The 26,900-nt window shown below is 38.2% G+C and overlaps 1 protein-coding gene across 1 annotated transcript in view; it reads right to left on the reverse strand.

Moving 5' to 3' along the window:
- The window catches only part of STK3 (serine/threonine kinase 3), a 276,517-nt gene that overhangs the window by 25,953 nt on the left and 223,664 nt on the right, over positions 1-26,900 (reverse strand). The gene's annotated exons all lie outside the window — the stretch shown is intronic.

Consider the following 26,900-nt stretch of genomic DNA (forward strand, 5'->3'; position numbering starts at 1 on the left):
ATAAAATAAAATAAAATAAAATAAAATAAAATAAAATAAAATAAAATAAAATAAAATAATAAAAAAAATAAAATAAAATAAAAATAAAATAAATCTGAAGAAATAATAACCAAATACATTCTCTAAAGTATTAGCAACAGATGCAAATTTACAGATTTAGGAAGTTCATCAACTGTAAAGAGGATTGAAAACAACAGCAATGACAAATATTTATGCCTAAGTTTGCTGAAAAACAAAACAAAAAAATCTTAAAAGAATTTTTTTTTAACATTTATTTATTTTTGACAGAGGGAGACAGAGTGTGAGTGGGGGAGGGGCAGAGAGAGAGGGAGACACAGAATCTGAAGCAGGCTCCAGGCTCTGATCTGTCAGCACAGAGCCCGATGCGGGACTCGAACTCACGAAACGTGAGATCATGATCTGAGGCGAAGTCGGATGCTTAACTGACTAAGCCACCCAGGCACCCAAGAAAAAAATCTTGAAAGTAGACAGAGAAAAGTGACATGTACAGGTGATGTATTAATCCCTTGTATATAACAATTTAAATCGTCATAAACTTCTCTTTGAAAATATGGAGACCAGAAGACAAGTGGAACATTTTTAACATTCTGGTGGAAAAACATACTTCACTTTAAATATAAAGGCACAGGGGCGCCTGGGTGGCACAGTCGGTTAAGCGTCCGACTTCAGCCAGGTCACGATCTCGCGGTCCGTGAGTTTGAGCCCCGCGTCGGGCTCTGGGCCGATGGCTCGGAGCCTGGAGCCTGGAGCCTGTTTCCGATTCTGTGTCTCCCTCTCTCTCTGCCCCTCCCCCGTTCATGCTCTGTCTCTCTCTGTCCCAAAAAAATAAATAAACGTTGAAAAAAAAATTAAAAAAAAAATATAAAGGCACAGATAGGTTAAAGTTAATGGACATAAATGGGGCACCTGGATGGCTCAGTCAGTTGAACATCTGACTTCAGCTCAGGTCATGATCTTACAGTTCATGGATTCAAGCCCTGCATCGAGCCTTGTGCTGACAGCTCAGAGCCTGGAGCCTGCTTCAGATTCTGTGTCTCCCTCTCTCTCTGCCCCTTCCCTGCTCTCTCTCTCTCTCTCTCAAAATAAATAAACATTACAAATTAAAAAAAAAAGAAAAAAGTTAATGGACATAAAAAGAAATAGCATGCAAACAGGAAACACAACAAGGCTGGAGTGATTGTATTAATATTAGGAAAAAACTGTATCACCTGCCTAGCTGATACAATGTAATTAAAAAAAAAAATTCAACAGGGAACAAAAAAAGCCTCTCCAAATGTACCATGGCAATGAATTCAGACCGTATCAGACAATTCAGATGACAATGTCTCTCTATAACCATCTTGACAGGCATATATCATAATTACTACAGAGGCCGCCCAGGCATATCCAACCTTAGTATGGTTCTCACTACTGTCTCTCCACCTGGACAATGAAACTCAACAGAAATAATTATAACCACTGAGTCAGAGATTTTCCATTTGGGGGAAAGATTCAGGGTATGCTCTTGTGTCACAACTTGCTGGGGAACACAAACACATACACACACATACACTAATAAAGCAAATATGGAGAATATCTGTTGAAATCTAGGTGGCTAATGTGTGTTCACTGTATTAACTTTCAGCTTTATTACCTGCAAGAACTTTACTCAAGATACATTCTCCTGTCTTTCCTTCATATTTTGATATATTGTTTTTGGGGAGAGGGGGAAGTCAGGGTACTGGCTATATATTGTGAAACAAAAAAAAACCATCACATGAATTTGGTATACTTCAACCATGGCTAGAAAATCCACATGGATAAGTACTGTCAGAATTTATGTTAAAAGTTTTCGGGGCGCCTGGGTGGCTCAGTCGGTTAAGCGCCCGACTTCGGCTCAGGTCATGATCTTGCGGTCCGTGAGTTCGAGCCCTGCGTCGGGCTCTGTGCTGACAGCTCAGGGCCTAGAGCCTGCTTCAGATTCTGTGTCTCCCTCTTTCTCTGCCCCTCCCCTGCTCATGCTCTCTCTCTGTCTCAAAAATAAATAAAAAACATTAAAAAAAAATTTCTGTCTCAAGGTTATAAAGTCTAAGAGTCTTACACCAAGTTCTTAAATATCCAAGATAGTTATCAGGCATTCATTAAACAAATATTCCTTGAAACCTACTATGTGATAGATCAAGGAAGAGACAATAACCAAACATATGTAAGATGTTGCTGGGTAGTGATAAGTGCCAATTAAGAAAGAAAACAAAGTAGGGTAAGAGAACAGAAAGACTGGAAAAGTGACCTAAATGAAGTGAGAGAATATCTGTGAGAAGAAGAGTACTCCAGGCAGCATCAGCCAAAGCACAGGCCTCAGAGAAGTACACTTGACTTTACTTGAAGTTCAGCAAGAAGACCAGCACAGATGAAGCAAGGTGAGCAAAAAGAGTGGGCAGAAACGAGGCCAGAGAAGTGGCTGGGTGCCAGAACATGAATGGAACCAATGGGCCATAACAAAGACCTCATATTTTACTCTGTGATGGAGAGGTTCTGGCGTGTTTTAAGCGAAAGGGTGACATAATTTGATCTATATTTAAAATGAATCAATCTGGTTCCAGAATGAAGGACAAAATGTGGGGAGTTAGGAATGGAAGCAGAGAGAAAAATCCGGAGATCAATTGGCTGTTGCCAAATATAACCCACAATGAGTGAAAAATGCATACAGAATTTCTTTTAACTAACCCCTCCTTCAAAGGCAGGAAAATACATAAGGGCAGGGAGTAAATATGGTACACTTATCAATTACTAACTAAGGCTCAATTACCAGTCTGTATTGGTTTGACTAAGGAAGGGGGAACCATCTGGGAGAATTATTGGCCAGAATACATTTGATATTTTTTAAATAATGGAATGAAGATTTGAAAATCAGGCTTCTCCTGTATTTGTCAGCTAGTCCTTCCATACTAAAAAATTAAAAAGTCACTGAAGTATAATATTTATTCAACTGAAGCCACACATTTCTCATACCTCCCTTGAGCTAGCATCAAAGATTATCTTAAAAGGTCATGAAGGAATTCGAATTCAAGGTTTTTCCTGCCTGCCCCATCCCAACACTTCAAATAAATGTAAACCTATCCTAACACCCCTTCATCTATAGCATTCATCTTCTCAAGGAGCTCTAAAACAAAACACTCTGCAGGTGGATTTCTGACATGCAAATCTTACAGATAATATATACAGCATTCTTTCAGATCAGTTATGTACTTTTAAAACATGATTTTTCTCCCTGAACAGAAATAAAACAAAGGGTTTTAAATCCTAACAGCAATTAAGGTCAAATCTAAATGTTTTCAAGACAATTTTACATTGCTTTTAAAAATGTTCATTTAAATTTTATTTTTTTTATTAAAAAAAAAATTTTTTTTTTATAAATTTTTTTTTTCAACATTTATTTATTTTTGGGACAGAGAGAGACAGAGCATGAACGGGGGAGGGGCAGAGAGAGAGGGAGACACAGAATCGGAAACAGGCTCCAGGCTCTGAGCCATCAGCCCAGAGCCCGACGCGGGACTCGAACTCACGGACTGCGAGATCGTGACCTGGCTGAAGTCGGACGCTTAACCGACTGCGCCACCCAGGCGCCCCCCCCAAATTTTTTTTTTTAATTTGAGAGAAAGCGACTGTGCATGTACATGGGAGGGGCAGAGGAAGAGAGAGAATTTCAAGCTCCACACTCAGTGCAGAGCCCGACTTGCAGCTCATTCCCATGACTCTGGGATCATGACCTGAGCTGAAATCAAGAGTGGGACGCTCAACCAACTGAGCCACCCAGGGGCCCCTCTTCATTTAAAATTTAAATCAGGGGGATCCTGGGTGGCTCAGTGGGTTAAGCATCCGACTTCAGCTCAGGTCATGATCTCAAGGCTCATGAGTTCCAGCCCCGCGTCGGGCTCTGTGCTGACAGCTCAGAGCCTGGAGCCTGCTTCAGATTCTGTGTCTCCCTCTTTCTCTGCCCCTCCCCTGCTTGCACTCTCTATCTCAAAAAATAAATAAAAACATTTAAAAACTTAAAAAAAAATTTAAATCAGAATGCCAAATAAGAGACAGTTCAGATGTTTTCATAAATGCTGTGAGGAAATTATATAAAGATCAAGGTGAAATATATAATAAAATGTAACAATCTGTAGTTGAGGGCAGTTGACTGCCAATGCCTAGAATGGGTAGATCAGTGCATCCCCTTATGAGATGGCTCTCAGGAGCTAAGTCTCAACATTTGCTGAGCAGTGATTCAAGAACCAATACTCAAACAGCACCGCCTTAGATTATTCTGTGCGTGACCTCTAACTGCTTAGTGCCTAACTCTCCACACATGCCAAACAGAGAAGAATAATTGTTAGCCACCTCTCAGCAATTCTAAAAGATTTAACGAGACAAGGGAGCCAGACCTCCGTGGTGAGTCAATTATTCCCTGGGTGGAAGTCATGTTATTTGTGAGGTGCTGTAACTCTACGGATAATAGACTGTTGTACAAGCATTACAAATAGCTATTCTTGATTCCCAAGTGTTTACATTAAAGCTTTCCGATTAATGCACTCACCAAGTAACAAATGGTCCAATGTTTTATAAAAAAGTTGAGTCTGATGGAATGAAATCATCAAAAAGATTTTATAATGTTGTTTCTCTTCTGACTCTTAATAAGAGAGAGTACACCAATCTTTTAGGACAAATGGGTTTAAAGGAATAGACAGATAAGGAGGAATGGAAGGTTTCTAACTGAATCCAGACCTGTTAAAATAGCCTGGTACCATGAACTACAGTATTTAATTGAGCCAAGTCCGGAGTCCGCTAATTTCAGCTTGCCCAAGGCAAGGTTAGGGTACTGCTCTGGAAAGAAAAGATGTGGGTGTGCTAACAACATATGCTTCAACTCTTAAAAAGAAATGTGGCCCAATATTAATTGACAGTGATTAATACAACACATATAAATAAAGGCAATAACAAACACTTAAATTTGGATTAGAGAAGTCACAGGCTCTTTAAATAGTTCACACAGGATGGTCATGCTCTCATAAGTTAAAATGGATAAAATTGATTTTTTACACCAGATTAGCCACACAATATTAATCATATGAAATATTTCCCTGAAAGTCTTGGCACGAAAATGGGCCAATGTGTTCTGTTGTGCATATTTTTTCCAAAATAAATTTAGATGGGGGAAAAACTTTAGAAAGTAATCACAAATTTCAAAATCAATAAATTCAAATTGTTTTTAAGGCGGTGAATGCACTGGCCTGCCAAATGCTGCAGGAAATTGATGTACAATCTGTCTGGCAACTGGACCATGTAAAAAAATTTTAGGAACGACCTTAAAATAACCAAGCCTCTGAAGCCTCAACAAAACTTGTTTTAGTAAGACCATTTTCCTGGTTCATAAAAAAGATAAGGAAGCAAGGGGTGGGATAACCAATTTAATTTAGGGTGTGGTGAATTATCTTATCTTTAATTGGTACTTTCAATTTGGGCCTGGGCTCAGAAGAAAGGTTTACCATTGTCATTAAGACCAGCTACTCTGTGGCATGAAAATTAAATTATCCATTAGAACCCAGGAGTGTGTTTGAAAATAAAGGCCAAGGAAGCTCCAAAAAAATGAAGATTGCTATCTCTGTTCAGTGAAAATCAGTTAGTTTCTTACTACCTTTTAAAACTGCCTCTACTGTTCTGGCCTTGAGTGGTTCAGACTGAATGGGAAGAATTAGTTTCCCAACGCAGGAGCCACTATGCCTTAAATATTTAATGCAGCCCACTTTGTCCTAAGTCCTACAAGTTTTCAAAAGCACCAGGAAATACCTATTGAAAGAAAATAATTTCCTTCTACAAAAACTGGGAGGGAATGCCAAATTTTCTCTTTAAAAACAGTTTCAGTTTGATACGAAAGTATCATTTAATACTATGAGCAGAGCCACTAACATTTTACTTTACCGTTCACTCAAAAATTACAAAGACAGTACAAATTTAATGAAAATATTCACATAATACCAATGCAAAATGCACTCAACAGTGAAAGTCCACTTCTCACGCTCCACTCCCAACCTCTTAACTCATAACGAAAGCTGATGTATTGTATAACTTCCAGACCTTTTCCCAACATACACACACAAATATTTTTACAAAAGCAGAATCATTTTTCTGTCCTACAACTTGTTTTTATTGCACTAGAGAGTGTACCATGAACAGTCTTCTGTATCTGTACACATAAATCTGCCACTTTGCTTTTAGTGGAGGTAGACACATACACACGCGCACACGCATTTAATTGCGAAGTTCTTACAACTGTTCATTTGTTCACTCTACAAACCTGTACTGAATGCCTAACCATGCTTCAGGCACGGTGCTATGCTGGGCATGATAACTATTGGGGGTGGGGGGAAAGCAACTGCAGGTGCTACTAATATAAATTGGGGTGCGGGGGGGCTCTCTTAGAGGAAGTACACCTAAGATTGGTTTGAAAGAGTAGATAACAGCTAGGTAAAGAAGTGAACAGTCCACATTAAATTAGAACCAAAAAAATGTAACTTCATGGACTTTTTACACCAATATATGTACTTCCATGTGAATCAACTATTTCACCATACTTTATTGTCTCTTTCAAAGTAAATATAAAGAAAATAACACTACAACTAGATTTTCAATAGCGCAATTAATGATTTAAATGATTTATTTAAAATATATTATGGAAAATATAAGCTTTAAAAAGTTAAGACCCTGTTTTTATATACACGTGTAATATATACATACGTATGCACACACACACATACACAAACTATAATTATAGCATACTAAATACTGAAGAATACAATAAATTTGATTTTTTTTTTTTCATTCTTAACAAAAGCAAACCTAGTCATTTTATTTACCTGGAAGAATTTTATTTATAAATCCAATACTTTAGTGTTAGGTCAAAAAACAATCCATATTCAATTAGTCAATTTGAATTTTACATAGAACCATTATTGTTGCCCTGGAAGTCAGACTCATTTTAGCCACCCAAGATTTTATGGAGTGTATTTTATGGACAAATTATTGTATGAAACTGTGGAATATAGTCAACTGAAGTTATAGTCCTTACTCTCGAAGGGCTTCTAATGCATTATTGGGGACATACATAGTCACAAATAAGTACAATACAAAGGCAGCACACACTGAGATTAATTCCAACTAGGGGAACTGTATAATGTTTAATGGAAGGCATAGGTTTAAGATGGGTGGAATTTCAACTAGCAAAACAGGGATGAAAAGGGTGTTCCTTAATCACACAGACGAGCACAGGTAAAGACAAAGAAGCTGGATGTTGCCATGTGCATGGTCGGGGATAGTGAAGTTGTGGGGGAGGCTGGAATTTAGGAGCACAGAGGAAGCAGGAGTGGGGAATACAGCTGGAGAGGTAATGGGGGCAGATCATGGAGCAGATTCATGACCTATCAACAAGTTCGGCCTTTACCTTATAGGAAGTGAGGAGCCATCACAGGTATCTCAAAGGAAATGGTATGATCAAAAGAATGCTGCATAAGCAGGAATGGGAAAGAAGACACAAATGGGGAGACAAAATAGGGGACCAGAGCAAAGTTCTAAGGAAGAGGTAATGAAGAGCTAAGGATGGCAGTGGTGGAAAGTGGAAGAAAGGAATACAGTGAAAGACATATTTTGGAAGCAAAGAGAAAAAGGTGAAGAACGGGGGCTCCGGGAAGCCCTAGATTTGAATGTGGGCTCCTCAAGTTACTTGCTTTCTGGCGTTAGGCAAGTTGGATTCTTAAGTCATAGTTTCCTCATCTATAAAATAGGAATAAGGTGCCTGCCTGTGTGAAAAAACTCTCAGAAAACCACAGGAAATTGTCTGGATAAATCACGCCCACACACTTATTTTTTCAACACCATATAATAACAAAGAATGAAATGTAGCCCATATCTGGTTGGGGAAACATATGTAAACACAGAGGAGAGAGACTGTGTAAAGGCATTAAAGACTGGGTAAAAAAGGTGAAGGGATTCAAGGAAGTTCTCATAGAGGGACATCTGAGGCAGGCTAGTCACAACTTTGAGGTGTTTTATTTTTCCTATGAATTATGAGGTTCCCCCACTTTCCCACCTGGTTCTCCACCTCACTGTATATACTATAGTTCAACCCCCTGGGTTTTATTTGAATTTTAAAGAGTGAAAGAAAGGCAAGCCAGGAGAAAGTAGCAGAAAAAAAGGTGGAGCTAGGGGCGGAAGGGGAAAGGGAGAAAGATTAGAGGAATATGAATGAATCTTAGGCAAATATCTTCTCAGGAAACAACACTTGAAAGAAAGCCAAACAATATTCAGATTCCCAGTGTGATACAATGTCAAGGCAGCAAAACGCAAATGAAAATATCTAACGAGTTCCAGGTGGCAGTTTAGTAGGTTTTTTTTTTCTTTTCAGTACGTGACACTGGGTTGAGGTGGCTGTCAGTTTCAGTGTCCCATCTCAGCAAGTTTTAAGTTCACTTCAAACAGCAAATATACAGACTTCTCATCAGACTGTTGGCATGCATTTGTCTACTGCTGATAAAAGCCTAAATGACTTTTTCTCAAGAAAGTAAGAGAAAAACATGGTTGCAAAGCTGCTGTCCTTAATTCTTTCATGTCTCAGGTAAATATTTACCAATGCCTACGCTGTGTAAGGAACAGGGATACAGGAGTGGGTATGATACTGATCTTGCCACTAACAGTCTCATAAAGAAATTCACTACAAAGTAGAAAGTGATAAATTTAATGAGAGGTACAGATAAACAAAATCCCAGCATAAAGGAGGGAGAGAGCACTCTGAGCTGAGAAGATCAAAGATGTGGCATTGGCAGTGGGAGAGGAGACTATGCTGTGACACTCACTTGACAAACATTTAATGAGCACACATAACATGTAAGCCACTCACTTAAAAGGCAATGGGAATGTGAGGTGATTTAGTCTAGCTCCTTCCCTAAATGCACTAGGAAACGAAAGTTTGGAGACCCAAACAGACAATTCAATTCAAACACATCATAAACACGGGTAAAATCAGAATTGATATTTCCAGGCTGCAAGTCCAGTACTTCCTACTACTTTACTCTGTCTCCTTCAAAACCCTGTCTAAATATTTTGTGATGGACAGTGGTTACTTCAAAAAATATCCCCATTCCATTTCTGCATTAAGCCTAATTTGTTGTAAAATGCCTCTTCTAACACATAGTTAAAATTTACCTTCATTTCTAACCAGTGGCCCCCTCTGAAACTACATAGAACACACACAATTCCATGGCCATATGACCACCACTCACATATGTGAAGACATATGTGAAGAATTCAGCTGATAATTATCATGGATTCAGTATATCACTACGTCTGAGAAGCAGGCATTGAAATTAGGAAGATCAGGATATGTAATCCAGCTTCTACATTTACTAGATGTATGATCATGAGCAAAGTTACTTAACTTTTATAATCTGTGTCCTCACGTGCAAAATAGGATGTCTACTGTCCTTCATGTCTCCCACAGAATTTAATAGCTAATAGCTATGATACAGAATTGGTACAACTTTGGGTGTAACTAAGAACACTAGAGTTTCTCTATATACATTAAGCTAGCACAGAATCATCTGAGGTGAAAAGTTACAAAACTAAGAAAAGATGGCAGTGTTCCCCTCTCTCTGTCTCCCCTCCCTGTCTCCCTCTCTCCCCCTCTCCCATTTCTCTCCTCTCTGACACAGGCCAGTTAACGAGTAACAGCTCTGAAATACTAAAGAAAAGCTAGGTAACAGTCATGGCTTCACCATAGGATGTATGCAAATAGAGTTGCTGGCAAGAGAGAAGTTTCGTTGAGATAAAATATTGAAAAATATTTCCCTATCATTTAAGGCACAAATATGCTTCTTTCCTGTTTAAATCAGAAAGAAAGATCATCAAGGGTTGGGATTCAGATACAAACATACACAGTATCTCCGATGTATGAAAGGACAGAAAACGGTACAAGGATTGCTCCCTCTATATTCATAACTCCCAAACAATGCAGTGCAAAGCTGACCGTGTTTCCTGGTTACTTACGTAGGGTATGGAGGGAGTAGAAAGGAAGAACAGGAGATTTAGAGTTGGTTCTTTTCCTACATCCAAATGTTATAAACCAGCTGGTAACGTTTCATAGCAATAACCTCACGTGCTAGGCACTGCAAGTAATTCCCCATATTTGGGTAGGAAGAATGCATCAAGTCTCAAGGAATAACATACTGCTGGGGAATTTAGTAATAGACCCCAAAGAGAGACATGTAGCTCCCAGATAGGAGAAAGGAGTCAAGGACTCACCTATATGATCTGCAGACTAGACATATAGTTTGGGCCTTCAAAATAGGGCTAAGCTAAGAAATGGAAGACGAAAATGCAGAGGAGAGGTAGCTGTCCCTCAATATCTGTTCTTTCTTCCGCAGAATAACATTTTTAGCTGAACCCATGGCCATTCCAAATAAAGACAACATTTTCCAGTCTCTCTTGCAGCTATGTACATGTGGCCCTAGGACTTTATACTGGCTAGTATTACAGGGCATCTTCCGGGTACCTTCCTCGAAAGATGGTGGGGCATGCCCTTTTTCATCCTTTTCTCCATTCTGCTGCCTGGAACAGAGATGCCTCGACCTTTGACCATGAAAATGAGAGCAGCACCCTAGAAATGGCGAGTGGTGACTTTCAAGAAGTGGGTCTCTAGACATATACATTGATTTCAATTTTTATTAAGCAATGTTGTCAAAATCCCCTTAAAACTATCTTTTACACATCTCAATTTCATCAGATTACACTCCTAGAAGTGGGTAAAAGGATATAACAACATTCTAAAGTTTTTGATACATATAGCCATACTGCTTTTCTGAAAGTTTAAGTTTACATGTGCTTCCCTCCTTTCCAGCACAATATGAGTTAATCTTTTTATGATAATCTTTTCATATTAAGCTATGGGCACCATATTATAAATGCTTGTTTCTAACTTACCTGACTTTCAGTTAGTTGGTTGTTATTGTACAGAAACTTTAAATCTTCATGTAGTCAAATAAAGCCCTTTTTTAAAAGTGGTTTCTGCCTTTACTATGATACATTTAAAAAGCCTTTCCCACATCAAGATTACATACATATTCACCTACATTTCCCTATTATTTACTTTCACTGAATCTTTAATCCATATGGAATTTACTTTTTCCACAAATTTAGATAATTATACCAACACCAGATTCAACACACTGAATAATAAACATTAGTGTCTCTCTCCTCCTAATAATGAAAATTTCCACTTTTATTACATTCTGATTTTTTTTAATTTTTTTTCAACGTTTTTTATTTATTTTTGGGACAGAGAGAAACAGAGCATGAATGGGGGAGGGGCAGAGAGAGAGGGAGACACAGAATCGGAAACAGGCTCCAGGCTCTGAGCCATCAGCCCAGAGCCTGACGCGGGGCTCGAACTCAACGGACCGCGAGATCGTGACCTGGCTGAAGCTGGACGCTTAACCGACTGCGCCACCCAGGCGCCCCACATTCTGATTTTTAAAATTAGTACTAGATTATTTTAATTATTCATGTAAGTACTCACTTTTTTTTTTTTCTCCAGAAGTCTGTTTGGTTTATTCTTCAGGTAAACATTAGAAATACATTGTCAGGTTTGGCCAAACAAAAACAAACAAACAAAAAACCCTGAAATTTTAATTGGAATTGTATTAAATGACAGAGAAATTTGGAGGGGGTAAGGAGAATATATAAATTTATTTATTTTTAAAAAATATTTATTTTTATTTATTTTTGATAGAGAGCAGGGAGGGGCAGCAAGGGGGGGGTAGTGAGGGTGGGGAGGGAGGGAGGGAGAGAGAGAGAGAGAGGGAGAAGGGAAAGAGGGAGAGAGCAAGCGAATGAATATATCCCAAGCAGGCTCCACGCTGTCAGTGCAGAACCCAGCATGGGGCTCAAACTCATGAACTGTGAGATCACGATCTGAGCTGAAACCAAGACACTTAACTGACTGAGTCACCCAGGCACCCCGAGAATATATAACTTTAAAACATTAACTCTTCCCATTCACAAATATGAAATATTTCTCCATTTATTAAATTGTTCTCAGGTCCTGTAGGTTCTACAGTTTGGATAGTTCTATATTTACTTAAGTTCTAGAGTTTACTTCATTATACAAATTTCTAAGTATGACTGTAGATTTTTCTGCATATTGTTACAAGTAGGATCTTTGAAAACATGCTTCTTTGTGCTGGTTTGGAAGAAACCATTTTAAAATTTATTTGGTAACTGACCTTCTTACTGATCAGTTCTCAGCTTTTATTTATTTATTTTTAAATTTTTATTTATTTTTGAGACAGAGAAAGAGCATAAACAGGGGAGGGTCAGAGAGAGGGAGACACAGAATCTGAAGAAGGCTCCAGGCTCCGAGCTGTCAGCACAGAGCCCGATGCGGGGCTCGAACTCACGGACTGTGAGATCATGACCTGAGCTGAAGTCGGACGCTCAACCGACTGAGCCACCCAGGTGCCCCATCTCAACTTTTAATAATGCTCATAAATGTTAGTTGATTATCTTGGGTTTTCTAGTTAGGCAAGAATATTTTCCATTTCCTAAAGATGGGATTTCTCACTTCCTTTGCAATATTTATACCTCACTTCATTTTCTGGTCTTACGGTATTAGAACTTTCAAAACAATATTAAGTAATAGAGTTAATAAAGGTAATAGCTGACACTCTTACCTTTTTTCCCCCTGACTTTACATTTTTTTTTTTTAAATTTTAAATGTTTATTTATAAGAGACAGAGAGAGTGCAAGTGGGGAAGGGGCAGAGAGAGAGAGAGAGAGAGAGAGAGAGAGAGAATCTGAAGCAGCCTCCACGCTCTGAGCTGTCAGCACAGAGCCTGATGCGGGGCTCAAACCCACCAGCCATGATGAGATCATGACCTGAGCCGAAGTTGGACAATTAACTGACTGAGCCACCCAGGTGCCCCCCACCGACTTTACATCATAGGGCACTTTGCTCTTTTGAGAAATACATATAGTTGCTATGTATTAGTTTTTCCCACCCCTTTTTACACTGTTCCCAATGCCGAACTATACTGTAAATTCCTTGAAGACAAAAACTGTTTTAGTAATCTTTACAATAATTGTAGCATCCAGTGCAGTGTCTTGCACAGAGAAGATAAATCATTAAATCAGCGGTTCTCAAACCTAATGGATCACTGGAATCACATGGGAGCTTTACAAAAAACTTAAAGTTCCATAAACCATTTATAGACTACAAATTAATTCTTTGTTCTCTGTCAATGGCAGAGGAAATCTAGATGTTTTAAAAGGTGGTTCTGATGATCTATCAGGTTTGAGAACCAATAGTCTAATACTTTTATCACCCCTGGAGATTCTGTTTCAGAGTCAGGGATCTGATTTTTAACAAATCTTCCTAGATCTATATAGAGGCAGGATTAGAAATTACTTAGACAGTAATTCAGAGAAGGGATCAGAGTTGTTTTTTTTTTTTTTTTTTCTCTTTATGCTTTCTGCATTTTATATATATATATTTTAAATTTTTTTTAAACGTTTATTTATTTTTGAGACAGAGAGAGACAGAGAATGAATGGGGGAGGGGGAGAGAGAGAGGGAGACACAGAATCGGAGGCAGGCTCCAGGCTCTGAGCCATCAGCCCAGAGCCCGACGTGGGGCTCGAACTCACGGACCGCGAAATCGGGACCTGAGCTGAAGTCGGACGCTTAACCGACTGAGCCACCCAGGCACCCCCTGCATTTTGTATTTTTAATACACTAAAGTGGAAAAAGGAGAAAGACCTATAGAGAAAAAGATAATCTCCCATCTCTACATCCTTGAAACAACCACTTATAGTAACTGCTAGTGGTATCCTTCCACATCTATTTCCGCGCATATATAAGATAAACACAAAAATGTTTGTGTGTGTGTATGTGTGTGCCTAGTATTCTTTTTATCTGTTTTTACCCTAAAAAAATAATAGTAAGCCCATCACTTTGTAATTTGATATAGTATATTTAAAATATGTTACTACAAATATATGACAATGAATGGTCTCAAGACCATTTGGCATACTTACATGAAAACAAATATCTGTTTTCTCAACCGACTACAGGCTTAAAAGTAGCAATTAGTACAAAAATATTTTAATCTCATTTTTAACTCTTTTAAAAAATTTTTAATTCTTTAGCAAGTATGGAAAATTTTAGAAAATTCAGCTAGGCAGTTCAAAAATAAAAACTAAAGTTAATATACCAAAAGATACGGGTTCATAAATCAAAATAGCATCTTAAAACCATGAGGATAGTATTGACACAGGGAGGCTAAAAATGGCATATTAAGCTTTCTTTTCTACACAGATAATAAAATAATTTAAAAACACAAAAAAGAAATCCTGTTACAGATGTTATTTATACTTAGTTACTACTCATCCTTTAGACAAAGGCTATTTTTTTAAATGTTTATTTATTTATTTTGAGAGAGAGAGAATGTGAGCAGGAGAGGAGCAGAGAGAAAATCCCAAGCAGGCTCTGCAGTGTCAGCCTAGAGCCTGACATGGGGCTTGATCCCATGAACCGTGAAATCATGACCTGAGCCGAAATCAAGAGTTGGACGCTTAACTGACTGAACCACTCAAGTGCCCCAACAAAGGCTATTTTTTAAAAATTTTATTATTTTTTAAAATTTACATCCACATTAGTTAGCATATAGTGCAACAATGATTCCAGAAGTAGATTCCTTAATGCCCCTTACCCATTTAGCCCATCCCCCCTCCCACACCCCCTCTAGTAACCCTCTGTTTGTTCTCCATATTTATGAGTCTCTTATGTTTTGATCCCCTCCTTGTTTTTTTTTTTAAACTTTTTTTTAACGTTTATTTATTTTTGAGACAGAGAGAGACAGAGCATGAATGGGGGAGGGTCAGAGAGAGGGAGACACAGAGTCTGAAACAGGCTCCAGGCTCTGAGCTGTCAGCACAGACCCCGACGCGGGGCTCGAACTCACAGACCACGAGATCGTGACCTGAGCTGAAGTCAGCCGCTTAACCGACTGAGCCACCCAGGCGCCCCGATCCCCTCCTTGTTTTTATATTATTTTTGTTTCCCTTCCCTTATGTTTATCTGCTTTGTCTCTTAAAGTCCTCATATGAGTGAAGTCATATGATAAACAAAGGCTATTTTTAATATGCAAGCAAAATTCAGCCTCAAACTGACCTCTACTTAATATGCTTTTAACAAAACATAAAAGGTAACATTCAAATGTATGCCTGAAATAAAATTTTCTAAAATAGAACTGCTAATAAGAGGAAAGAATATAAATTACTGGCTAAGACAAAAAGACCATATTCTAAAAGACTAAGTCATGACTTTGGTGAAATCACTGCATTATTCATTTGTTATTACTAAATTTTCATAAAGTTTCTTCTCCAAGAAGCTCAATAAAATGCCTTAATGATTATTAAAAGGTGCAAATGAGTATCCCTAAATTCTCCAATACTGAAAATTAGAAGACAGGGTGGCAGTGGTAGAGAAGAAGAGAGATAAAAGTAAAATAAAAGCAACAAGCAAAAGACGTTAGATATCTTCCTCTATCAAAAGTGAACTAAAATGCGACTTCTGGTTCATTCCACAAGGATCTTTCTGTAAGAGCAGAATTTAAAGACATGATGTCTTCCTGACTCTCAGGACTTTGTTAGACGTATATTTGATTGTTAACTTGGAATTTGGAATGGGAGAAAGAAACGGTACCAAATTAATCTAGAAGAGGCATGAAATTGGAGAGAGACCTAAAACTCAAGTGCCAATATGTTGAGAATAAAGACAGTTTACAAAGGAAATAGTTTTGAGAAAGGGAACAACATTCAGTGTGGTGGTTGAAGGAAGTGATCCTAAAAATGGTGTTTTGCTTTTTGGCAGGAATGAAATGGATTTTGTGGGTAGGGAAATCAGAGAAACCCACAATGGTAGTTTAGTTTGAAATTACAAGATATTTGATAGGAGAATTGATAAAGGAAAGGGGACTAAATGGTTAGGTGGCATCTCCAACTGCTACTCCCATCCTCGTCCCCAAGCCAGCGCCCACCCTTTCTCCCTGATTGCTCTGACCCAGAGTAACACCTCTCTCTTCCCATCAGATGTGGTTTCTCTACCAATGCTCTGGGCCCCTTCCTCTCTTTCCTTAGGGGCTTCACTCCATTGATTATCTTCAGTCAATCCTCAAACTCTTGCCATTAGCTCTTCTCTTTCAGCATATAAAAATCCTCAAGCTTTTCATATCTAAAGCCAAACCAAAAGTTTCTTTAAACCTATGTACTCTTTTTTTTAATGTTTATTTATTTTGAGAGAGAGAGAGAGAGAGAGAGAGAGAGAGAGAGAGAGAGATAAAGAGTGAGCCGGAAGGGGTAAGAGAGAGAGGGAGACAGAGAATCCCAAACCGGCTCCGTGCCGTCAGCACAGAGCCCAAGGTGGGGCCGGAACGCACGGACCATGAGATCATGACCTGAGCCGAAACCAGGAGTCAGAGGCTTAACCAACTCAGTCACCCAGGCACCCCAACCCTATGTATTCTTTCAAGATCATCTGATCTCTCTTCGCAAGCCACTCCTAGAAAGACATATACTTCCTGATTCACTCTTCACCCTGAAGCAATCCGGCTTTAGGTTTTCACTATCCCACTGAGGCTGTTCCACATAAAAGCAACAATGACCTTCTAAGTATCAAATCTAATCTCTAGTTTTTGGCCCTCATATAAATGAATCCTACTGAAACTTTTTACACATTCACCTTCTCTTTCTTGAAAAGGTCTCCTCCCTCAGTATCTAAGATATCACATTCCTTCTGTGAATGCTCCACAGGGACTCATCTCATTCTGCCTATTATTACTCTCCCTCCATACTCATGACCTCAATGATGCCAGTTCAAAAATTATGTGGAATTCTGAATCTCTAGCCCAGATAGATATCTCTGTGGAGCTCTGATACTGAAAGTTTGACACTACTATGTCCAAAACGGATTCATCATGTTCCTCCTTTAAAAAGTCACTTGTTACTTCTTAACTTAGTTGAACGGAGCCATCACTCACCCAATTGTTCAAGTAAAACATCTGGGAATCATCTGAGATTCTTCCCCCTTCCTAACTTCCCAGATCAAATCACTATGGACTAGAGATTCTCTCAAACCTGTTCCTTTGCATTTATTCCATTGCCTTTGTTTGTTTCTCATTTGGACCATGTTACATTCCAACAGTCTCCTTAGTGATTTCTCTATCTCTAATTTCAATCCTTGCAACCTAGTTTCTAGAGGAAATGTGTTCTAATTGTTCAGTGGCTCTCTGTTATCTATAAGCTACCTTCTCAACTTTGTATGGCATAAATGTACCTGCCCACTCTACTTCCTCATTCTTACCACTTCCAGCTCAACTTTATGTTCCAGCAACACTGAACATGTTTTCCTGTGCCCAGTTCCTCTGTACGTGCTGTGGCACCATTTCCCCACTTGTCTGCCTGGTACATTTTTCCCTATTTTTAGCTACTTGTTTAAATGCTAATTTCTCTATCAGGTAGACTTTGGTGTTCTTTATACATTCTCAACTGCAGTTTTGAAGATTCTTCCATTAAACAATGACTTTACTGCATTATAATTGTTTGCATGGGCATCTTCAGTACTTAACTGGCTTACATTAGGGTATTAAAATAGATCTTGTATCCTAGAACAGTAGTTATCAAACTATTCCCCTAACTTAAAAAGCTTTATAACAAATACCCAGAAAGGTCTTTTAATTTTAAGCTATTTGAGATTAAGGAATAAGAGACCACTTATTTTCGTTTTACCAGTACAGTATCTAACACAGTGTAGTAAAGATCTGCAGTATTTACCCAATGAGTAGTTCATTGCACAAACATTGTTTGAGCAACTAGTAGTAGTCAGAAACCATTCTTGGTGCTGGGATACGGTGCTGAGCCTAACAATCATGATCTCTATCCTAGGAGAACTTAAAACGCCAAGGGGAAGACAGATCTTCAGTAATTCCGGGGCGCCTAGGTGGCCCAGTTGGTTGGGCATTCGACTTCAGCTCAGGTCATGATCTCATGGTTTGTGAGTTTGAGCCCCACGTCAGGCTCTGTGCTGACAGCTCGGAACCTGGAGCCTACTTCAGATTCTGTGTCTCCCTCTTTCTCTCTGCCTCTTCTCCACTCACACTCTGTCTGTGTCTCAAAAATAAGTAAATGTTAAAAAAAATTAAAAAGTAATTCCTAAAGTATATAATGAGAGCTTGACAAGAGATTACAGAAACATTTATTGGGAGACCTAACCGATCTTTTTTCCTGAGTAAATCAACTTTAAACAGTGCCTAGAAAGACAGGCAAAAGACACGTAGATAAAGTCAGAGGTGATGATGCTCGAGAAGTCTGGGCAAACTGAAGCACAAATACTACAGAGGAGAAAACAGCAAAGAAAAGCCGAGAGGCACGGGGAGTCGAATGGTGAAGGCATTTCTAAGAGAAGTTTAAGCTGTGTACTTCCAGTAACGAATTCTTATTTCTCCATGAATCAAATCACTAAATTAAACACCGTTTTCTAAAAGCATCACATTCTGGAACCATAAAAAGAAAAAAATATTGCAAATAAAATCCTTTCCGTGGCATCCTGTGTGATGAAGCACTGAGGAAAGAGATTAAACCTGAGGTGTTTTACTTGCGCATCTCCAGGGTCTGCGAACATGAAAGCAACTGAGACTCAGAACTCTCCAAAGTTATCAGAGCTCTAAACCATGAGCTCCATGTGCCAACATACTAAATGTTCACTTTTGAAATAGGAAAAATATGTTTTACCTCTTTAATTTGGGATGGAAAATGAGATTCTAATCTTTTTTGATTTTCCATTCAGTTGAACACAGTAAATGGGATCATCCTTCTATAATACAGGTACATTTTTCTAGGAAAGTCTGTGAATACTTTAATTTAAAAGCCATGGACAGCAACCTAGAGGAGCTCTGACCATGCAAAATGTTTTATAAATAGTTCCATGTGCACTGTTCATCTGGAGTCTCACTAGAGATGGATAATGACCTTGTATTTTGTACTCATTTACTCTGAATTAGCCAAACCTCTGTTTTTAATTACGTACTTAATTCACCTAGCATGGTCTAATTACAGAAAACAAAACATCATTTAAACAAAAGGTGGCCTTGAACTTAATCTATCAAAACACCAGTTAGTTTTAAAAGTTTTCAGTTCTTAATAAACTGCCAAGACATGCAATAGCAATTTTCCAAATGTGATCATACGCTTTTATAGCAACAGATTTACTACATAATCAAACATCTGTATATACTTTGAAAACTTGATGTGTTGTCTCACTATTAATGCAAATCTGCTTAAATTTTGATAGACCTAAACAATCTTAAAGCTGAAGTACTACAGAATAATTCTTATATACTCAAGGTCATTTTGGCCTTGAAATGACAAGTTATCATAATCATGGCTACTTACTTGTGAAATGGTCCAGAACTCGATATAAACTCATTTGTGGAATTTTCCCTAACTCCCCCAGTGTAATAGACCTTCTCCTCAGTGCTACCACGGCACCTTATGTATCTCTCAACCACAGTGTTTACGATGCTGAATTGCGGTTACTGGTGGGTACTGTTGCCTAAATTAAGATCGCAAACTTCATGAAAGCAGAGTTCATGCCTTTTATCTCTATGCTTCCAACACAGTGCACAGTGCCTGACACCAGAGAAAGTCCTCAATACATGTTTGTTGAATTAATGTATTTAAACACAATACTATAAAACTATCTCAATTTGCGGATGACATGATCTTGTATATAGAAAATCCTAAGGAATCCACCAAAAAACTATTAGAACCCATAAATGAGTTCTGCAAGGTTGCAGGATACAAGATCAATATATAAAAATCAACTGTATTTCTATACAACAGCAATGAGCAAACCCAAAATAAAATTAAGAAAAAACAATTCCATCGAGAAGCATAAATATTTAGGAATAAATTTAACAAAAGAAGTGCAAAACTTATACTATGAAAAAACATTGCTGAAAGAAATTAATAAAGACAAGTATATGAAAAGACATCCCATGTTCACCGGCTAGAAGACTTATAGTTGTTTGAGGGAAATACTCCCCAAATCAATCTACAGAACCGAGAGATTCCAAACAGTACTTCTCAAATCTCAGCTGGCTTTTGTGTAGAGACTGACAAGCAAAACCTAAAATTCAGAAATTCAAGGTATTTAAAATAGCCAAAGCATATATGGAATACTATTCAGTCTTAGAAAGAAAGGAAATCCTACCATGCTATAACACGGGATGAACCTTGGGGACCTCATGCTAGTGAAATAAGCCAGTCACTAAAAGGCAAATGCTGTATGAGTCCACTTATACTTGGTATCTAAAATAGTCAAATTCATAAAAACACAGAGTAAAATAGTGGTTACCAGAGGCTAGGGGAGGGGGAAATAGGGAGACAGTTAAATGGGTACAGAGTTTCACTTTTGCAAGATGAAAAGCATTCTGGAGATGGACTGCACAACAATATGTATGAATGTACTTAATGATACTGAACTGTACAGTTAAAAATAGTTGACATGATAACTTTTATGTTGCGTTTTTTACCAAAAATTTTTTTACAACAGCCAAAACAATCTTTGAAAAGAACAACAAAGTTGAAGGAAACACATTTCCTGGTTTCAAAACTGACTACAGAGCTACAATGATCAAGACAGTGTGGAACTGGCAGGACACACATATATAGCAAAGGAATAGAATTCAGAGTCCAAAACTAGATCCTCACATTTATGGCCAATTGATTTCCTATAAGAGTTCCAAGATAATTCAATGGGGGAAAGAATAGTCTTTTCAACAAATGGTGCTGGGACAACTGGAGAGCAACATGTAATAGAATGAAATTGGACTCCTATCTCACACCAAATACAAAAACTAACTCAAAATGGATCAGAAACCTAAATGTAAGAGCTGAAACTATAAGACTCTTAGAATAAAACCTAAGTGTAAATCTTTACGACCTTGGATTAGGCAAAAGTTTCTTAGATATGACACCAAAGTACAAACAAAAACCAACCAACCAACCAACCAACCAACCAACCAAGTGGATTTCACCAAAATTAAAAACTTTTGTGCTTCAGAGTAAAAAGACAACTCACAGAATGGGAGAAAATGACTGCAAATCATAAATCTAATAAACAACTTGATGTGGAATATATAAAGAACTCTTACAACTCAATAATAAAATACTAACCCAATTAAAAATGGGCAAAGGATTTGAACAGACATTTCTCCAAAGAACATATGCAAATGGAAAATAAGCATATGAAAAGATACTAATAACATCATTAGCCATTAGGGATGGCTCAAAACCACAATAAGATACCACTTGATAACCACAAGGATGGTCATAAGCAAAATATAGATAATAACAAGTGTTGGCAAGGATGTGAAAAAACTGGAATTTATGTAAACTGCTGGTGGGAATGGAAAATGGTGCAGCCTAGAAAACAGTCTGGCAGTTCCTCAAACGGATAAAACCTGACACTATCATATGATTTGCAATTCCATTCCTAGATATATATGCAAGAGAAATGAAAAATCCACACAAAAGTCCACACAAAAACTTGTGCAATATTGTTCATAACAGCATTATTTGTAATAATTAAAAGGTGGTGGGGCGCCTGGGTGGCGCAGTCGGTTAAGCGTCCGACTTCAGCCAGGTCACGATCTCGCTGTCCGGGAGTTCGAGCCCCGCGTCGGGTTCTGGGCGGATGGCTCAGAGCCTGGAGCCTGTTTCCGATTCTGTGTCTCCCTCTCTCTCTGCCCCTTGCCCGTTCATGCTCTGTCACTCTCTGTCCCAAAAATAAATAAACGTTGAAAAAATAAAAGGTGGAAACAATCTAAATGCCCATCAATTCTTAAGCCGATAAACAAAATGTGGTATATTCATACAGTGAAACAATATTCAGCCATAAACAGGAATGAAGTGCTGATTTATGGTATAACATGGTTCAACCTTGAAAACATTATGTTAAGGGAAAGAAACCAGACACAAAAGTCTCATATTACATGATTACATCTTGATAAAATGTCTAGAATAGCCAAATGTACAGGCTGAGATGGAAAGTAAATTAGTGACTGCCTAGGGCTGTGGGTGGGAGGGTGGGGGTGATGGCTGGGAGTGCTGGTTTCTTTTTGAGATAATGAAAATGTTCTAAAATTGAATGAGGTGACGGATGCCCAACTCTGTGAATATACTGAATATCACTGAGTTGTATACTTTAAATGAGTGAATTGTGAATTATATATCAATAAAGCTGTTATACACACAGTGCTTACAATATTAATGACTGAAGTAGGTTTCTGGAAAAGCAGCAAACGATGATGTGAAAGTACAGGGTTGCAATTGAGTGAAGCAACGTCTTTTACCTAAACTTCTCCTGATTCCTGACAGAAGTATTACTAGAAATACAAGCAATTTATTTACACTTTAGATCTATTACAACATGGACACCTAAATGCTGTCCTTCCCAGAAAAGAATGTAGGGTTAGCACAGTGATAATTAATAACCTAGTTAAGGAAGCAGTGGTTAAAATTCCAGAGTAAATTTTTCTAAGAAAGCAATCAGGCAAAATCAGAAGGTCAAAAAGTCACAACACAGTATTGGAAATTTCATATAGAAAATGGTAGCAGCAACCAAGAAAAACAGTTGTTGAATAAGAGAAGGCCGCAAGACTGTCATGAAAGGTGAAGGGGTTTTAAACCAGGTGAAATGAAAAGTTGGATGTGGATCCAGTACAGTGAGGGCTGGGAAACTAAGAGAATCACAAAAGAGTCAGCCTAGAAGTATGCAAAAGATGGGAAGGAACAGTAATTCAAGCTAAGGCTCTAACAGAACAGGCAGGGAGAGCTGTGGCTTAGAATGGAATTTTAAAAATACATGAAAAAAAAAATCTCCCAAACCTTTCTGTTTTTAAATCCACATGTGAAGGTGTTGACTGACTGAAGGGTAGAGAAAATGCCTATTATCAAGTTCTTCCAGCAGTGCTGGGGCAGGAGGGGAGGGAGCTCTAAGAAAGCTGCTGATGAAAAGAGGTCCCAGGGGTCCCAGAAACTAGTTCCTGTGCTCCATTCTGGAGCAACGTGGGTCTCCCCACTGTGCGTGACAGAACAGGAGAGGCGGAAACTCCCATTGTGGTGGATACTACACAAAGCAGGGCATGGCCCTGCCCTTCAAGACACTTTGTTCATAAAATAAATCATTATTTCACCTTACTGTAATAATTTTTCTTTGTCCTGATCTGGAGCCTTAGGGAGGATCTTTTACACTGAAAGAATTTATGAACCCAAACTGCTCATCAAGATCACCAATGACCTTGTTGCTAACTACCCAAGAGTAAATTATCAGTCCCCATGTTTCTTTTTTTTTTTTTAATTTTTTCAACGTTTACTTATTTTTGGGACAGAGAGAGACAGAGCATGAACGGGGGAGGGGCAGAGAGAGAGGGAGACACAGAATCGGAAACAGGCTCCAGGCTCCGAGCCATCAGCCCAGAGCCTGACGCGGGGCTCGAACTCACGGACCGCGAGATCGTGACCTGGCTGAAGTCGGACGCTTAACCGACTGCGCCACCCAGGCGCCCCAGTCCCCATGTTTCTTGAGCTTAAGTAGAATGTGAACTATTTGAGAGCACTCTCCTTTTAGAACACTGTCCTCACATGATTGCCAGCATGCCACACTTTCCTGGCTATCTTTCTACCTCCATGACTGTCCCTTGTTAGTCTTTTTTGCTGGTTCCCCCTCCTCTTCATCTTTTCAGAAACAACATAAAGTCACACTTTCATCTACACATTTTTTTTTATAATACATAGTGTTTATATTTTCTTACCAAAAATTTAACATTTAAAAACTCAATGTAAAAACTACTTTGGAAAATGATTAACTTTTTCCTTAAAAGAGAAGCTAGAAAAGGGGACACCTGGGTGGCTCAATCAGTTAAGCGTCTGACTTCAGCTCAGGTCATGATCTCGTGGCTCCTGGGTTCGAGCCCCGCATCGGGCTCTGTGCTGACAGCTCAGAGCCTGGAGCCTGTTTCAGATTCTGTGTCTCCCTCTCTCTCTGCTCCTCCCCCACTCTCACTCTGTCTCTCTGTCTCTCTCTCTCTCAAAAATAAATCAACATTAAACATTTTTTTAAAGAAAAAACTCCAAATAAAGTGATATACTATGTGTATGAAATGGAAGATTCAAAACTCATAAATATGTCAATCCTCCCTAAATTGACCTAAAGGTTTAATAGAGTCCAATCAAAATCTCACAGGAGTTTTTGTGCAACTTGATTTCCTGATTCTAAAATTTACATGGGAGTGCAATGGGTCAAGAATAAGCAAGCACTCCAGAAGTAATTGATCAAGGTGGGGGAACTTGCCCTACCACAAAGCAAGACTTCTAATAAAGCTATAAAATTTAACACAGTATGGTATTTGTTTAATTAAACAAATAGACTGAAAACACAACACAGAGCCTCAAACAGAATCTTTCATATATAGACACTTAACCCGTGACAGAGATAGAACCTCATAAAGTGAAGAAAGGATGGATTTTTCAATTCTTTCAGTATATGATACTGGGACTGGTTAGGCAATTGGACCCCTTTCTGACTGAAAAACCGAAATGATTGAAACTTATCTCCACACAAAAATGTGCACATATTTATAGCAGCTTTATTCATATTTCCCCAAACTGGAAACAACCAAGATAACCTCCAAGACGTAAATGAATAAACAAACTGTGGTGAATCCATACAGTGGAATATTATCCAGCAATAAACATAAATGAGCTATCGAGCCATGAAAAGACACTGAGGAACATACGTGCATAATGCTAAGTAAAAGAAGCCATCTGTAAAGGCTATACAGTGCACATGATTCCAATTATGCGATATTTTGGAAAATAAAAACTACAGAGACAGTATAAAAGATCAATGACTGCCAGGGGTTTGAGGGAAGGGCTGGAGAAACGAATAGGTGGAGTGCAGCGGAGTTTTTTAGGGCAGTGAAGCGATTCTGTATGAAACTTAATGGTGGATACATGGCATTATGTATCTGTCAAAATCCATAGAATAGTACAACACAAAGAGTAAACACTAATGTAAACTGTAGACTTTAGTTAATGATGATGTACCACTACTGGCTTATCAATTGTAACAAATATAACACACTAACACGACTTATTAATAAGAGAAACGGGGGGGGGGTGTGTGCTCATGGAAGACAGGGAAAGGGAGTATTTGGAAACTGTACTTCCTGCTCAGTTTTCCTGTAAACCTAAAACTTCTCTAAAAAATAGTCTATTAATTAAAACAAAACAACGTGGAAGGTAAAACTATAACATTTGAGGAGTCAGCAAATAACATATATTTATGTTCTCTTAAATATGATGCAGAAAGTGTATACCTTAACAAAGACTAATGAATTCAATTATATCAAAACTAATAAATTCTGTCATTAAAAAACACTACAGAGAGTGAAAAGACAAGCCATGTAATGGGAGACTACATATGTACCACATATAACTGAAAAAAAAAAATCCAGAATGTATGAATAGCTCCTACAATCAATGAGAAGAGACAACCCTAATGGAAAACGAAAAGACTTGAACAGACATTTCACAGAAGAGGAAATTAGAATGGCCAACCCCATGAGAAACACATAAAATTATATTCAATCCTGTTAGCGATTAAGGTAAACATGAACTGTAACTGTAACAGAAGGCCATTTGATAGCCACTACATTGGTAAAAATTCAAAAATCTGGCAATAGCAAGGGTTAGTACTAAGCAATGGGAAACATACAAAAATTTTCATAGCAGCACTGTTTGTGACGGCAAAAAAAAAATGATATATGCTTCACATATTAGTCAACAGAGAATGGATACATAAAAATATGGAATAATCGTTTAATGGAATATTATATAACTTGGAAAATGTATGAACTAGAGTTTCATGCATCAACATGGATGATCCTCAAAAATATACTGTTTAAGAATCCATACGTGGTTGGTAAAACTACAAAGAAAAGAACAGAAATAATTACCACAAAGCAAGGACAGTGGATACCTCTATGGGGTAGGGGAGGAGGATACACAAGGGCTTCTAACGAACTTGAATTTCTATCACTTGACCTACGTGGTGGATATTTGGGCAGATGTATAATTATTGTTTAACCTGTAAATACAATGTTTGGTGCACAAAATTTAAGTAATACAAATTTAAGTATTACAAAAAGGCAAAGGTAGAAACAAATACAAATAAAAGCATCTTTAGAAATATAATTTATGTATGTTGTCTTGGGTCAAATATTTTAAAATGCTATATACCTGGGGCACCTGGGTGGCTCAGTTGGCTAAGTGTCCAACTCTTGGTTTTGGCTCAGGTCACAATCTCACGGTTTGTGGGTTTGAACCCCATGTCAGGCTCCACACTGGCAACCCAGAGCCTGCTTGGGATTCTTTCTCTCTCCCTCTCTCTCTGCCCCTCCCCTGCTCTCTCTCTCTCCGTCTCTCTCATAATAAATAAATAAACTTTAAAAAAATGCTATATACCTTGACAAAAGGAGCATACATTTACAGAAAAGGAAAGGGAGTGTATGTATTTTCCCTTAATCCCTTATGGATTTCAAATATCCCCAGAAAAATTAAAATAATAGTACAATGAACACACTCATATACCCTCTGTTTTGTTTCAACAATTGTTAACATTTTACTATATTTGCTTGCTTGCTTTACACACACACACACACACACACACACACACACACACACACACACACA

This window comes from Herpailurus yagouaroundi, unplaced genomic scaffold (assembly GCF_014898765.1).
Source record: "Herpailurus yagouaroundi ecotype Mexico unplaced genomic scaffold, PumYag 186, whole genome shotgun sequence".
In the NCBI taxonomy this organism is placed as follows: domain Eukaryota; kingdom Metazoa; phylum Chordata; class Mammalia; order Carnivora; family Felidae; genus Herpailurus; species Herpailurus yagouaroundi.